General features: G+C 52.5%; 1 pseudogene; it reads right to left on the bottom strand.

The window, feature by feature from the left end:
• Window positions 1-48: 48 nt before the first annotated feature.
• Window positions 49-9,366, bottom strand: LOC117980995 (potassium voltage-gated channel subfamily H member 2-like; annotated as a pseudogene).
• Between the last annotated feature and the right edge of the window lie 4,077 nt (window positions 9,367-13,443).

Below are 13,443 nucleotides of genomic sequence, written 5' to 3'. Positions count from 1 at the left end.
AGGCTGTGCCTGACTAGGGAGCCCTCCCATTGCCTTCCTGGCCCGGGATAGAAGAGGGGAGGTAAGTCTGGGGGCTACGAAGCTGGGCCCCCACACCCTGGCTGAAGTCGGCTTGACCTAGGTCTTGACCCTCATCCAGCAAGGGACCCGACAGACCCAAGGGTCCCTAGAACGTAGGGAGGGGCTGGGGGTCACTCCAGCCCAGGCCTCCCAGAACACCAGGCCCGTGTGGGTGGCACCCTGAGGTCAGGGGATCCTAAAGGTGTCCTTCCAGAGATGGCGTTTCCAGAGGGAGGACCGCCCACCCTTCCAGATCCCCGGCCCTGGCTGTGACTGCCCTGTTTCACCCGTGCTGTGTCCCATCACCCGTCTGTCCACTAACTGTACCGCACTGGCCATTAAAAGATGAAGGCAGACCACTGCACCGCCGCCTGCAAGCAGAGTTTGTGCGTGGACGGGGGCTGGGACTGCCATCTCGGGATCCCGGTGGAACTTGGGCCGCCCCGCATAAGCCGGTCCTCAGTCTTCCCATCTGTGAGGTGGGCCGGGTGGATCAGGGAGCAGGAGGGTGTCCTCACACCGGGTAGGCTTGGTTTGTGGGCAGGGCTGGGTGGTGGGGTGAGAGCTGGGAGCACTTGGGGTTTGTCGCTCACCTTGATGACCCCCCCAGTCTTCGTGAGGATCAGGGAGGATGGCCGCATGCAGCCCATTTGAAGGGGAAACGAAGCGGGCGCGGCTTGGCCCCTGCCCCTCGGGGACTGCACTGCATCCTAGGAGTGAGAGCCTCCTGGCCTCGAGCCTCATCCCTTTTGCTGATTTGTGCAATTTGGACAAAATCCTGCACTGTTCTGTGCCTCATTTCTTTCTTTCTTTCTTTTTTTTTTTTTTGAGACTGAGTCTTGCTCTTGTCGCCCAGGCTGGAGTGCCGTGGCACGATCTTGGCTCACTGCAACCTCCGCCTCCCAGGTTCAAGCGATTCTCCTGCCTCAGCCTCTCAAGTAGCTGGGATTACAGGTACGCACCACCACACCTGGCTAATTTTTCTTGTAGAGACCGGGTTTCACCATGTTGGCCATGCTGGTCTCGAACTCCTGACCTCAAGTGATCCACCTGCCTCATCCTCCCAAAGTGTTGGGATTACAGGTGTGAGCCACTGCACCCGGCCTGTGCCTCATTTTTGTATTTTCTTTCTTTATGAGACAGGCTCTTGCTCTGTCACGGAGGCTGGAGTGCAGTGGTGCCATCATAGCTCACTGCAGCCTCCACCTCCTGGGCTCCGGTGATCCTCCCACCTCAGCCTCCCAAATAGCTGTGAATACAGGCGCGTGCCACCACGCCTGGCTAGATTCTTTTATTTTGTGTAGAGATGGGGTCTTGCTGTTGCCCAGACTGGTCTCAAAGTCTGGGCCTCAAGTGTTCCCCCTGCCTTGGCCTCCCAAAGTGCCAGGATTACAGGTATGAGTCACTGCGCCCGGCCTGTTCTGTCCTTAGCTTCTCCAAGGAATGGGGCTGGTCCAGGTTTTGATGTGGGTCCCTTAAAGGAGGGCACGAGGGCCACCTGTGCTGTAGCGGGCATCCTCCCGTGGGCCCAGGTGGGCAGCCACTTGGGCCAAGACTGCGCCAGGTGACACCAGAGCGTTTCCCAGAGCCCACGCCGGGCCCTTCCCTTGCCCGAGGCCGGCTGGCTGCCCTCCCTGGGTTACCCTCTTTGCAAAGCCCCGAATATCCTCTGCAGGCCACCCACACTAACCAGGTCGGTCACTGGGCAGCCAGACCCCCACCTATAGCTTCCCTAGGCCCCAGTGCAGAGATACCATCCACCCCCATCTAGGTGAGGGCTTGGGGCCACTCTTAGCATTAGTATCATTTTCTTCTAGTATCATTTTGTGGTAGGCATGGCTGGGAATGTGCAGCTTTGCCTTTTTTTTTTTTTTTTTTTTTTTTGAGGAGTTTCGCTTTTGTTGCCCAGGCTGGAGTGCAATGGCTCGATTTCAGCTCACTGCAACCTCTGCCTCCCGGGTTCAAGCGATTCTCCTGCCTCAGCCTCCCGAGTAGCTAGGATTACAGGCATGTGCCACCATTCCCGGCGAATTTTGTGCTTTTAGTAGAGACGGGGTCTCTCCGTGTTGGTCAGGCTGGTCTTGAACTCCCGACCTCAGGGGATCCACCTGCCTCAGCCTCCCAAAGTGCTGGGATTACGGGCGTGAGCCACCATGCCTGGCATTGTTTTTTTGAGATGGAATCTCGTTCTGTCACCCCAGCTGGAGGGCAGTGGCACGATCTCAGGTCACTGTAACCTCTACCGTGGGTTCAAGCGATTCTCCTGCCTCAGCCTCCCAAGTAGCTGGGATTACAGGCACGCTCCACCACACCCGGCTAATTTTTTTGTATTTTTAGTAGAGATGGGGTTTCACCATATTGGCCAGGCTGGTCTCGAACTCCTGACCTCAAGTGATCCGCCTGCCTTGGCCTCCCACAGTGCTGGGATTACAGGCGTCAGCTACCACGCCCAGCCAACTTTTAAATTTTTTCTCATGTAAATTTGTTCAATTTCTTTTTTTTTTTTTTTTTTTTGAGACAATCTCTGTCACCCCCAGGCCAGAGTGCAGTGGTGCAATCTCAACTCACTGCAACCTCCACCTGGCGGGTCCCAGTGATTCTCCCACCTCAGCCTCCCGAGTAGCTAGGATTACAGGTGTGGGCCACCACACCTGGCTAATTTTAGTATTTTTAGTAGAGACAGGGTTTCACCACATTGCTCAGGCTGGTCTCGAACTCCTGGCCTGAAGTGATCCTCCCGCCTCGGCCTCCTAAAGTGCTGGGATTACAGGTGTGAGCCACCGTGCCCGGCCGATTAGCTCATTTAGATGGCTGCATGTGGTCACTGCCCCTGCACGCGTGGCACCCAACTTCCAGTTGAATCCTGCTTCTTGGTGCCCTGATATGGCAGAATGCCCCCCAGACACCACCCCTACTCCAGCCCCTGAAATAAACCACTCCAGACAATTTTATTTTTCCAATTAAATCTTTTCCTTTTTTAATGAAAAAAGATCACACAGAATTTGCCATTAAACAAAATTTCAAAAGAAACATAAAAAAAAAACCCCAATAATTCCCCCAAAAAACAAACCCAAAGTCTGGCTTTTCCTTCCCTCAAGATTGTCTGGTCAAGGCCTTGGTTTCCCTGGAAGGCTTGGGGCCTGGTTAAGTGCTTTCTGGGGCCCAAGCAGGGACCCTGGGCTCGGGCCGGCTCCTGCCTCTCCCTAACACTTCTCTATCCTGGGGGGTGAGTACAGTACACTTGGCGGGGTGGGCGGGGGGTGTGCTGGAGACCAGGAGGCCGGTGAAGCCGTGCTAGACACTACAATCTAACAGGAAATAAAAAATAATATTCTGCACGTCAGAATGTGTGTTTTTTAAATAATTTCATAGCTATTTTTCACAGTTTTAAAAAGTTTATATACATTTATATATATTTATCTTTATATATATAATTAAAAAGTTGACTCCATTTAAAGGCTTATGATACAGGGGCGGGGCGAGTCTCTTGGTACAATAAAACTGTACAGGTTAAGAAGTGCCACCTCCCTCCTGGGTGGGGAGGGGCCGGGCGTGGCCGGGTGAGGGTTTCAGCACCATTGGGGTTTTCTGGAGTGTGAGGGTTTGGACCAGGGTGGGCCTGTGCCGGGCCCTCTCCACCTGGTGCCTTGATGCTCCGGGCTGCAACCCCCACCTGGCTCTGTTCCCCAAGTCTAGGCCCTCCCGAGAGGGTGGGGGCAGGGCCCCTGGCACAGTCAGGTAGGCCAGCTGGCATTGGGCTGCCCCATCCCATGCACGGTGGGAGGCCTTGGGGTGGGCTCCGTGCTAAGGGTGCCCAGGAAGCCCAGAGTGAGCGTCAGTTTGGTTCCTTAGAAGCGCCCCTCCCCACCGAATCCCCAGTCTGCATGGGCCTGGGGGCACCCGGGCCCCCACGCAGCAGCAGCCTGGAGGGCCGGCCTGGCCAAGTGCTTGCAACGTGCTGGGCAGGAAGGGCCAGTCCCAGCCGAGGCTGCCCTGAGGGGGACGGCAGGGCCGTACCCTGATAGCTAAGAGGGGCCCCTGTCCTGGGGCCACTGAGGGGTTGGAAGGTGGGACTGGAGGCATGTGCACATGCGTGCACACATGTGTATGCACACCGGCACAGACATGCACACACACGCTCACCCGGGCGTCCACGTGCACACCTGGCCCCATGCACATGCCTGCAGGGAGCGCTCGAATGCACACAACGCACGTGGTCTCCGCGCCATGGCAGTGATGGAGAGGGGTCCCTGGCCGGTGGCCCGCAGGGCCCAGCGGGCTCAGCAGAGCACGGGCACGCCATCCGTGGAGAAGATCATGCCCATGGTGGGCTCGTAGGTGCCCGTGAGGTAGTACAGGCCCTCGCTGTCCTGGTACTTCTTGGTCTTCAGCATCTGCTCATACTGCTCCAGGCCCACAGCCCCAGTGACTGCATATTCAGAAGGCTCGCACCTCTTGAGGCTGCAGAGGGCATTTCCAGTCCAGTGCCTGCCCCCACCCCATACCCAGGATGGCCACGACGACGTCGCCCCGCAGGATCTCGATGGAGCCCCGGGAGATGAAGTACAGGGTGTTGAGCAGGTCCCCAGCATGCACCAGTGTATCCCCTGGCGGTGCATGTGTGGTCTTGAACTTCATGGCCAGGGCCCGAAGGCAGCCCTTGGTGGCCCCTCAGAAGGGTTTGCAGTGCTGCAGCAGTGAGCGGTTCAGGTGCAGGCAGATGTCAGCCTGCAGGCACTCAGGGAAGCCCTTCAGCACCTGGGGGCGGGGTGGGGGCAGCTCAGCACACCCTCCCTTGGGACCCCCCAACCCACACTCCGCTCCACCATCCCACCCCTCCATGTCAGAGAAATCTCAACCTCCAGGCCTGGGAGATCTCGGAAGCATCAGGGGGCCCAGTGTCTTGGGAAGGACCTGGGACCCTACTCCAGCTTCACCACCCCTGGCTGAGCACCCTTGGGCTCTAGACCTCCATGTTCTTATTTGTAAGGCATAGAGACCGTTCCCGCCCTGGGCTGTCACAAGGATTTAACCCCATCACCTATGTGACATATACCTCCCACCCCAAAAGGGGAGCTCTCCAGGGAAGGGGTTCCAAGGGCTTCCGTTTCCTCACGGGCAAAAAGGGGCAACGTGCCTCCAGGGTCCTTACTACTGACTGTGACCGCCTGAGACTTGTTTGCTGTGCCAAGAGGCTCCCCTCTGCCACCCCACTCTTCCCAGCCTGCCACCCACTGGCCACGCTCTGGTGGCCTCACCGCGTTCATGTCGATGCTGTTGGTGTAGGACCAGGCATGCTGGAAGTACTCCTCGAGGCGCTGGCGCAGGGGGTTGGGATCTGGTGGAAGCGGATGAACTCCCGCACCCGCAGCATCTGTGTGTGGTAGCGGGCTGTGCCCAAGTACAGCCGCTGGATGATGGCCGACACGTTGCGGAAGATGCTAGCGTACACGAGGGCTGGGGGCGTGGGCACGTGGGGCCGTCAGCCTCTGCAGGGACCCCACCCACCCGCAGGGACCCCATCCACCCACAGGGACCCTGCTCAGGCCCCGCACCAGGTCAGTGTCTCAGTCTCAGCGTCGACATGCCCACGAGACGCCCTTGTACATCTGCGCTCCAGCACACCCCACCCTTCAGTAGTCCCCGCCCTGGTGACCCAGCCCCCAAACCATGTCACGATGGTGGCCCCTGGAGTCTCTAAGTCCCAGGGGCCTCACTCTGGCCCGGCTAGCAGTCTCAGTTTCCTCCAACTTGGGTTCCTCCACCGTGGGCTCTCCCTGCCGCCCGCCCTTGGGCACACTCACAGCCAATGAGCATGACGCAGATGGAGAAGATCTTCTCTGAGTCGGTGTTGGGAGAGACGTTGCCGAAGCCCACGCTGGTGAGGCTGCTGAAGGTGAAGTAGAGCGCCGTCACGTACTTGTCCTTGATGGAGGGGCCGCCCAGGCCGCTGCTGTTGTAGGGCTTGCCTATCTGGTCGCCCAGGTTGTGCAGCCAGACGATGCGCGAGTCCATGTGCGGCTGCTCCATGTTGCCCACGGCGTACCAGATGCAGGCCAGCCAGTGCGCGATGAGCGCAAAGGTGCACATGAGCAAGAACAGCACCGCCGCGCCGTACTCTGAGTAGCGATCCAGCTTCCGCGCCACGCGCACCAGCCGCAGCAGCCGCGCAGTCTTCAGCAGCCCGATCAGCTGGGGGACAGGCAATGGGCACATTCCGTTGATGGGGCAAGGGGGGCAAAGGAGGAAGGGAGGTGCTGCGGTCCTCAGAGCGGGCATCAGAGGTCAGATCCCCAAAGACTTCCTAGACCCTCCTCCTAAGAGTTGAAGCCCACGCTGGGCCCAGCACAGGTTTCTCATTAATCTTAGTGCTAGCTTTGCCCCCATAGTGTGGATGAGGAAACAGGGGCACTGACAGGTGCAGTGATCACCCTAGGGTGCCTGCCCACTCCCACCAGCTTCTAGGGCACTTTGGTGACGCCACAAAATAATGGCCCCGTGGGATGGACGAATTAGAAAAGAGGTGTCCTGTGTGGCCCTCTGCAACCTGCGAGGAGCTTGTATGGAGAGAAGGAGCACAGGTTTGCTGGGGTACCCGCCTTGCCTCTGCAGCTGCCTTGCCACCACGTCTCTCTCCCACTGTCTTTCTCTCTTTCTCTCTCTCTCTCTTTTTCTCTGTCCTCCTCGCCACCCCCTCCACCCCACTACCTCCCACCACATTCCTGGCCTTTCCTCTCCCTACACCACCTGCCTCCTTGCTGACCCCACCTCCTCAGAGCCAGAGCCGAAGATGAGCAGGTCGAAGGGGATGGCGGCCACCATGTCGATGAGGAACCAGCCCTTGAAGTAGTGGACGGCGATGCGGCCGGGGTGGCTGACCACCTCCTCGTTGGCATTGACGTAGGTGGTGCGGAAGTTGATGAGGATGTCCACAATGAACATGATGTCCACAATGAGGTCCACCACAGCCAGCGGCTGGCAGGCGTAGCCACACTCGGTAGCAGGCGGGCCTTCTTCCGTCTCCTTCAGCTGGAAGGCAGCCGAGTAGGGTGTGAAGATGGCCGTGTAGATGACCAGCAGCAGGATGAACCAGTCCCACACAGCCTTGAAGGGGCTGTAACGCAGGACGGTCCAGCGGTGGATGCGTGGTGCCTGCAGCTTGTACTCAGGCAGCACGTTGGCGCCCAGGGACAGGACCTGCACCCGGGGAAGGCGGAGGTGTGGGTGAGGCAGGCCATGGGACCTCGGGGGCAGGAGCGATGACATCTCTGCCGGGGCCAAGCAGAATGAGGAGGAGGCCAAAAAAGCTTCCATCAGAATGCCCACCCCTCAGCCAAGTGACCACAGCAAATGGCCACCCCCAGGTTTGGGCATCATGGTTCCCAAAATGCCACACAGCACAGGACTGGCTCCAAACAGTTCCAACATTTCCCGGCAGACGTGGATTCAGGCCACTCGGCAGGAACACCCAGTGCTGCTCCCCACCGGCAATGCAGATGCAGACCTGCCACTGTGACTGCCCTGAGACGCTGGCCCACAAACCCAACCACACACGCCGTAGTCTCAGACCAGAAAGGGTTCCAAGGACAACAGCTCCCAACCTGGGCAGTGGCCCCAGGAGCCATAGCCCCAATCCATTGACTGGTAGTCACTGCAGTTCCTACCAGCCCCTTTTCATGCCACAGGCCCGAGGACACCAGGCAACCAGGATGGGGAAAGACCAAGACACTCCCACCCTCCACTCACACACCTCGCTCCCTCAGCCCCCTCTCCACACAGGTCCGGGACAGCCCACAGTCCTCATCCTCCCACCCTCTTACAAAGGGACAAAGAAGACATAGCCCAGCTGGGAGGAGATGGCACCCAACTTATACAGAGGGACGTGCACACAGGGACTGCTCAGCGGTGACACACAGCCCCTGTACCAGCTCACACTCACACTCTGCCTCCTCCACAGTCATCAGACAGAGGCAGGCTGGCCATCCGGACCCGGTGACAGCAGGCATGTCCCTCTTGCTCCCAAGGCAAACTAAGAGCTCCGGCCAGCTTCTCCACACTGTCCCAGAAGCTTCTGGGTCTCCCTAGAATCCTCTCTCAGACATGCAGCTCAACCCAAAGGCCCCCTCCCCAAGCTCCCCCTGCCATCCCTGGGCAGCCAGGTGAACTCAAGGCCTTGCCCAGCCCCCATGAATTCCAGAGGTGCTGGCCCTGCTCCCAGAAGCACCGACTCCCAGGCCCCCACACCCTCAGGCTTTTGGGTTCTCACCAGGACTGAGAACAGCCATTTCCCAAGTCACTGGACTCATGGGAAATATGATGGACACTTCCTTAACCTCTATTATATTTCCCTCCTAATGTATCTTCCTGTTCTGCAGCAACTAGAAAGTTAAACTCTCCATTTCCCAGATTGCTTTATATCTAAAGTTCTGTATAGAATTAGTTTCTACCAATCAGGAGCATTTGAGCAAGATCTGGAAGATGAAAGGGATACTGAAACTGCCTTTCTGCCCTTGCTGCTGTGTTTTGCAGGCGAGGTCGAGTGGCAACAGCATTCCAGTCCCCAGCTTCCCAGGCCTAGAAAGGCAGGGACTGGCAGAATGATCATGCACTTGTGTGTGGTGCTGCAGGGCCCATCTCCTAGGAACCTGGCCTCCCAAGTTGTCCTCCCAACACTTTAGGAAGCTGAAGCAGGAAGATCGCTTAGCCCAGGAGTTCAAGATTAACCTGATCAAAATAGAGAGACCCTGTCTCTTCAAAAAAAAAAAAAAAGTTTTTTTTTAATTAGCCAGGCACGGTTGTGCACACCTATAGTCTCAACTGCTTGGGAGGCTGAGGCAGAGAATGGCTTGAGCCCAGAAGTTCAAGGCTGCAGTGGAGCCATGGTCACATCACTGCACTGCAGCCTGGGTGACAGAGTGAGACCCTGTCTCAGAATAAATACATTAATTAAATAAACCCTCACATTTAGAGTTGACTTTTGATGAGATTACCAAAACAATTCAATAGCAAAATAGACTTTCAACAAACAGTGCTGGGACAACTGGATATACACATGTGAAAGAATGAAACCAGAACCCTAGTATTTATCATATATAAAAATTATCTCAAAATGAATCAAAGACCTAAATGTAACAGCTAAAACTCCTAGAATAAAATGTAAGTATAAATCTTCATGACCTTGCCAATTTTAGGCAATGATTTCTGAGATATAACATCAAATGCCCAAGCAACACAAGAAAAAATTGATAAAATAAACTTCATCAAAATGTAGAAACCTTTGTGCTTCAAAGGATATCATTAAGAAAATGAAAAGACAACCCACAGAATGGGAGAAAATACTTGCAAATCATATATCTGATATGGGTAACCCAATTTAAAAATGGGCAAAGGATCTGAACAGACATTTCTCCAAGGCAGATACATAGTAACCAATATCACATGAAAAGTTGCTCAACATCATTAGTCATAAGGGAAATGCAAATCAACACCACAATGGGATACCACCTCATCCCCACCAGCATGACTGTAACGAGAAAGACAGATAACAACAAGTGTTGGTGAGGATGTGGTGAAATTATAAACTTCATACATTGCTGGTGGGAATATAAAATGGTGCAGCTACTTTGGAAAACAGTCTGGCAGTTCTTCAAAAGGTTAGACAGACTACTATAGAATACAGAAATTTCACCCCTAGGTATGTGTCCAAGAACAAGGAAAACGTGTGTCCATACAAAAAGTTGTACATGAATGTTCATAGCAGCATTATTTATAATAGTCAAAGAGTTGAAACAAAACAAATATCCAACAACTGATGATTAAATAAACAAAATATCACATATCCATACAATGGAATATTATTCTGCAATAAGGAGAAATGAAATACTGATACATGCTACAACATGGATGTACCTTGAAAACATTAGCTAAATGAAAGAAGACAAACGCAAAAGACCACATGGTATATGATTCTACTTATTTGAAGTGTTCATAATATACAAATCCATACAGGCAGAAAGTAGATTAGTGGTTGCCACGGTCTGGGAGGATTGGGGAGAATTGGATATAGGATTTCTTTTAGAGGTAATGAAAACATTCTAAAACTGGTTGTGGCAATAGACACACAACTCTGAAAATATATTAATAACTACTGCATGTACACTTCAAGAGAATAAATTGTATAGTATGTGAATCATATATCAATAAAGCTGTGATTTTTAAAAAAAGATGTTTCAATTTTGCTGTTAAGTGACAAAGGCAAGTCACAGAATAATAAACATTGTAGAATTCTATTTATATAAACAAAAAACATACTTTCATATGTGTTTTAATGTTTTATGAACATTTACCCATATATTGTTTTTGTAATCTTTAAAAAGTTTAATTACAAAAAGGTAGCCATCCTAATATATAACAAAATAGAATTCATAGCCAGGAAATATCGAGATAGAGATATGTTATAGCTATAGATGAAAAGAAACTCAAGAAGCATATCAGCTAATTTTAAGGTATGAATCTTATTAGGATCCTAATTTAAAGAGAATAGAAATATTTATAAACAACTGGAAAATTAGAACACTGGATATTTGATGGTATTAATAAATTATTGTTAATGTTTTAGGTATGATGGTGGTATTGTGATTATGTTTAAAAAGAATTCCTTATCTTTTATAGATAGATGCTATTGTATTTACTTTTTAAATGATATTATGTTTGTCATTACCTCAAAATAATCCAGTAGAAGGGGTGTGGAAGAGTTTGTGTAGTATGGATAAAATAAGAGTAGCCATGAGTAGTTGAAGCTGGATGATGGATTTGAGTGGGTTCATTATATCCTTCTCTCTACTTCTGTATCTGCTTGAAAGAGGTATAGTATATCTTGATGAAAGAAACAATAGACCAAGAAGATACAACATACATAACATATATGCATCTAACAACATAATCTCAAGTGCAAGAAGAAAACCAACAATATTGCTGATTTTAGTACATAAATCTCAAAACTGATAGATCAAGTAAACAAAAACACAAGCTAAGACATAGATTATCTAAATAAGACATTTAATAAACTCATATTTATATATAACTCTCTACAAACCAAAGAATGCATGTGTATATTGTATACATATAACATTCATATAAACTGACCAAATAATGATTTTTAAAGAAGCCTCAAATTCTAAAAAATTGAAAGCATACAGACCATGTTCTGAGACCATAATATAACGAAATATATGAATAAATAAAAAGATAACCCATGCTCTTTGATAGTATGGCTTAACATTGTAAAGATATCCATCCTCCTCAAATGTTTTTTATAATTCCAATCCCAATCAAAATCCTAACTAGAATTTTTTAGGGGTTAATGAATTTATTCTAAAACATATGAAAAATGGGTTCACAAATGGTGAAATCATTTTTCAGAAAGAAGGACAAAGAAGTGAGACTGGTCCCATCAAATATTAAGTTACACTATAAAGCCATGGAAATTTTTTTTAATCATGGTATTGGCTCAAGAGTAGATCAATAGACCAACGGAACCAAAAAGAGCTCAGAGACCCATGAATATAAGGGAATTACGAATATAAGGGACTTACAAATAAACAGGAAAAAACTGACTGTTTAGTAGGTTATAGTGGGGAAAAGCTCCCATAATATGGAGAAAAATAAAACTGCATCCTTACCTGATATAATATACAATGCACTTCAGCTAGAGTAAGAATCTATACACAAACACTGAAATTAAAAATGTAGGAAAATATTTGTCACCTAAAGGTGGAAATTTTCTTAAATAAGACCTAAAAATCATAAACCACAAGGTAAAAAAAAATGTAGATTTGATTTTATTAAGATTACAGGTTTCTATTCAAGAACGGAAGCCATAGTGAAAGTTGAGAGGGAGAAGATACTTTCAACATCTCAAACTGACAAAGGATTCATAATTAGAATATACAGGGAACTTCTGCAAATCTGTAAGTAAAAGTCAGAAACCCATTCTATAAATGGCAAAGTATATAAGCAAGTAGTTCATAGAAAAAACAAATTAATAACAAATATATCAAGAGATGATCAAAATTAGAAAATTATCTAGTGCCAAATATAAGCAGGGCTTTCAGAAACACAAACATGGGTCTAAGATGGGTTTTGTGCCTTTGGAAATGTGGACTGATGAAGCCTTTCTGTAACATAGCCACAAAAAGCCGCGGCGGCGGGCAAAAAGCCACGGCAACGGGGTGCAAAAAGCCGCGGCGGGCAAAAAGCCGCGGCAGCGGGGGGCAAAAAGCCGGGGCAGCGGGGTGCAAAAAGCTGCGGCGGGCAAAAAGCCGCGGCAGCGGGGTGCAAAAAGCTGCGGCGGGCAAAAAGCCGCGGCAGCGGGGGGCGGAAAGCCACGGCAGCGGGGGGCAAATAGGCGCGGCAGCGGGGTCAAAAAGCCGCGGCGGGCAAAAAGCCGTGGCAGCGGGGGGCACAAAGGCGCGGCAGCGGGGGGCACAAAGCCGCGGCAGCGGGGGGCACAAAGACGCGGCGGGCAAAAAGCCGCGGCAGCGGGGGGCAAAAAGCCGCGGCGGGCAAAAAGCCGCGGCGGCGGGGGGCACAAAGACGCGGCGGCGGGGGGCACAAAGCCGCGGCGGGCAAAAATCCGCGGCAGCAGGGGGCAAAAAGCCGCGACGGGCAAAATCCGGGACAGCGGGGGGCAAAAAGCCGCGGCAGCCGGGGGCAAAAAGCCGCGGCGGGCTAAAAGCCGCGGCAGCGGGGGGCACAAAGCCGCGGCGGGCACAAAGCCGCGGCGGGCACAAAGCCGCGGCAGCGAAGGGCACAAAGCCGCGGCAGCGGGGGGCACAATGCCGCGGCAGCGGGGGGCAAAAAGCCGCGGCAGCGGGGGGCACAAAGGCGCGGCAGCGGGGGGGCACCAGGGCGCGGCAGCGGGGGGCACAAAGCCGCGGCAGCCGGGGGCAAAAAACCGCGGCGGGCTAAAAGCCGCGGCGGCGGGGGGCAAAAAGCCGCGGCGGGCAAAAATCCGCGGCAGCGGGGGGCAAAAAACCGCGACGGGCAAAATCCGGGACAGCGGGGGGCAAAAAGCCGCGGCAGCCGGGGGCAAAAAGCCGTGGCGGGCTAAAAGCCGCGGCAGCGGGGGGCAAAAAGCCGCGGCGGGCAAAAAGCCGCGGCAGCGGGGGGCAAATAGGCGCGGCAGCGGGGTCAAAAAGCCGCGGCAGCGGGGGGCAAAAAGACGCGGCGGGCAAAATCCGGGACAGCGGGGGACAAAAAGCCGCGGCAGCGCGGGGCAAAAAGCCGCGGCGGGCTAAAAGCCGCGGCAGCCGGGGGCAAAAAGCCGCGACGGGCAAAATCCGGGACAGCGGGGGGCAAAAAGCCGCGGCAGCGGGGGGGGCA

This window comes from Pan paniscus, chromosome 6, assembly GCF_029289425.2.
Source record: "Pan paniscus chromosome 6, NHGRI_mPanPan1-v2.0_pri, whole genome shotgun sequence".
NCBI lineage: Eukaryota > Metazoa > Chordata > Mammalia > Primates > Hominidae > Pan > Pan paniscus.
This window is presented reverse-complemented; position numbering and strand designations above follow the sequence as displayed.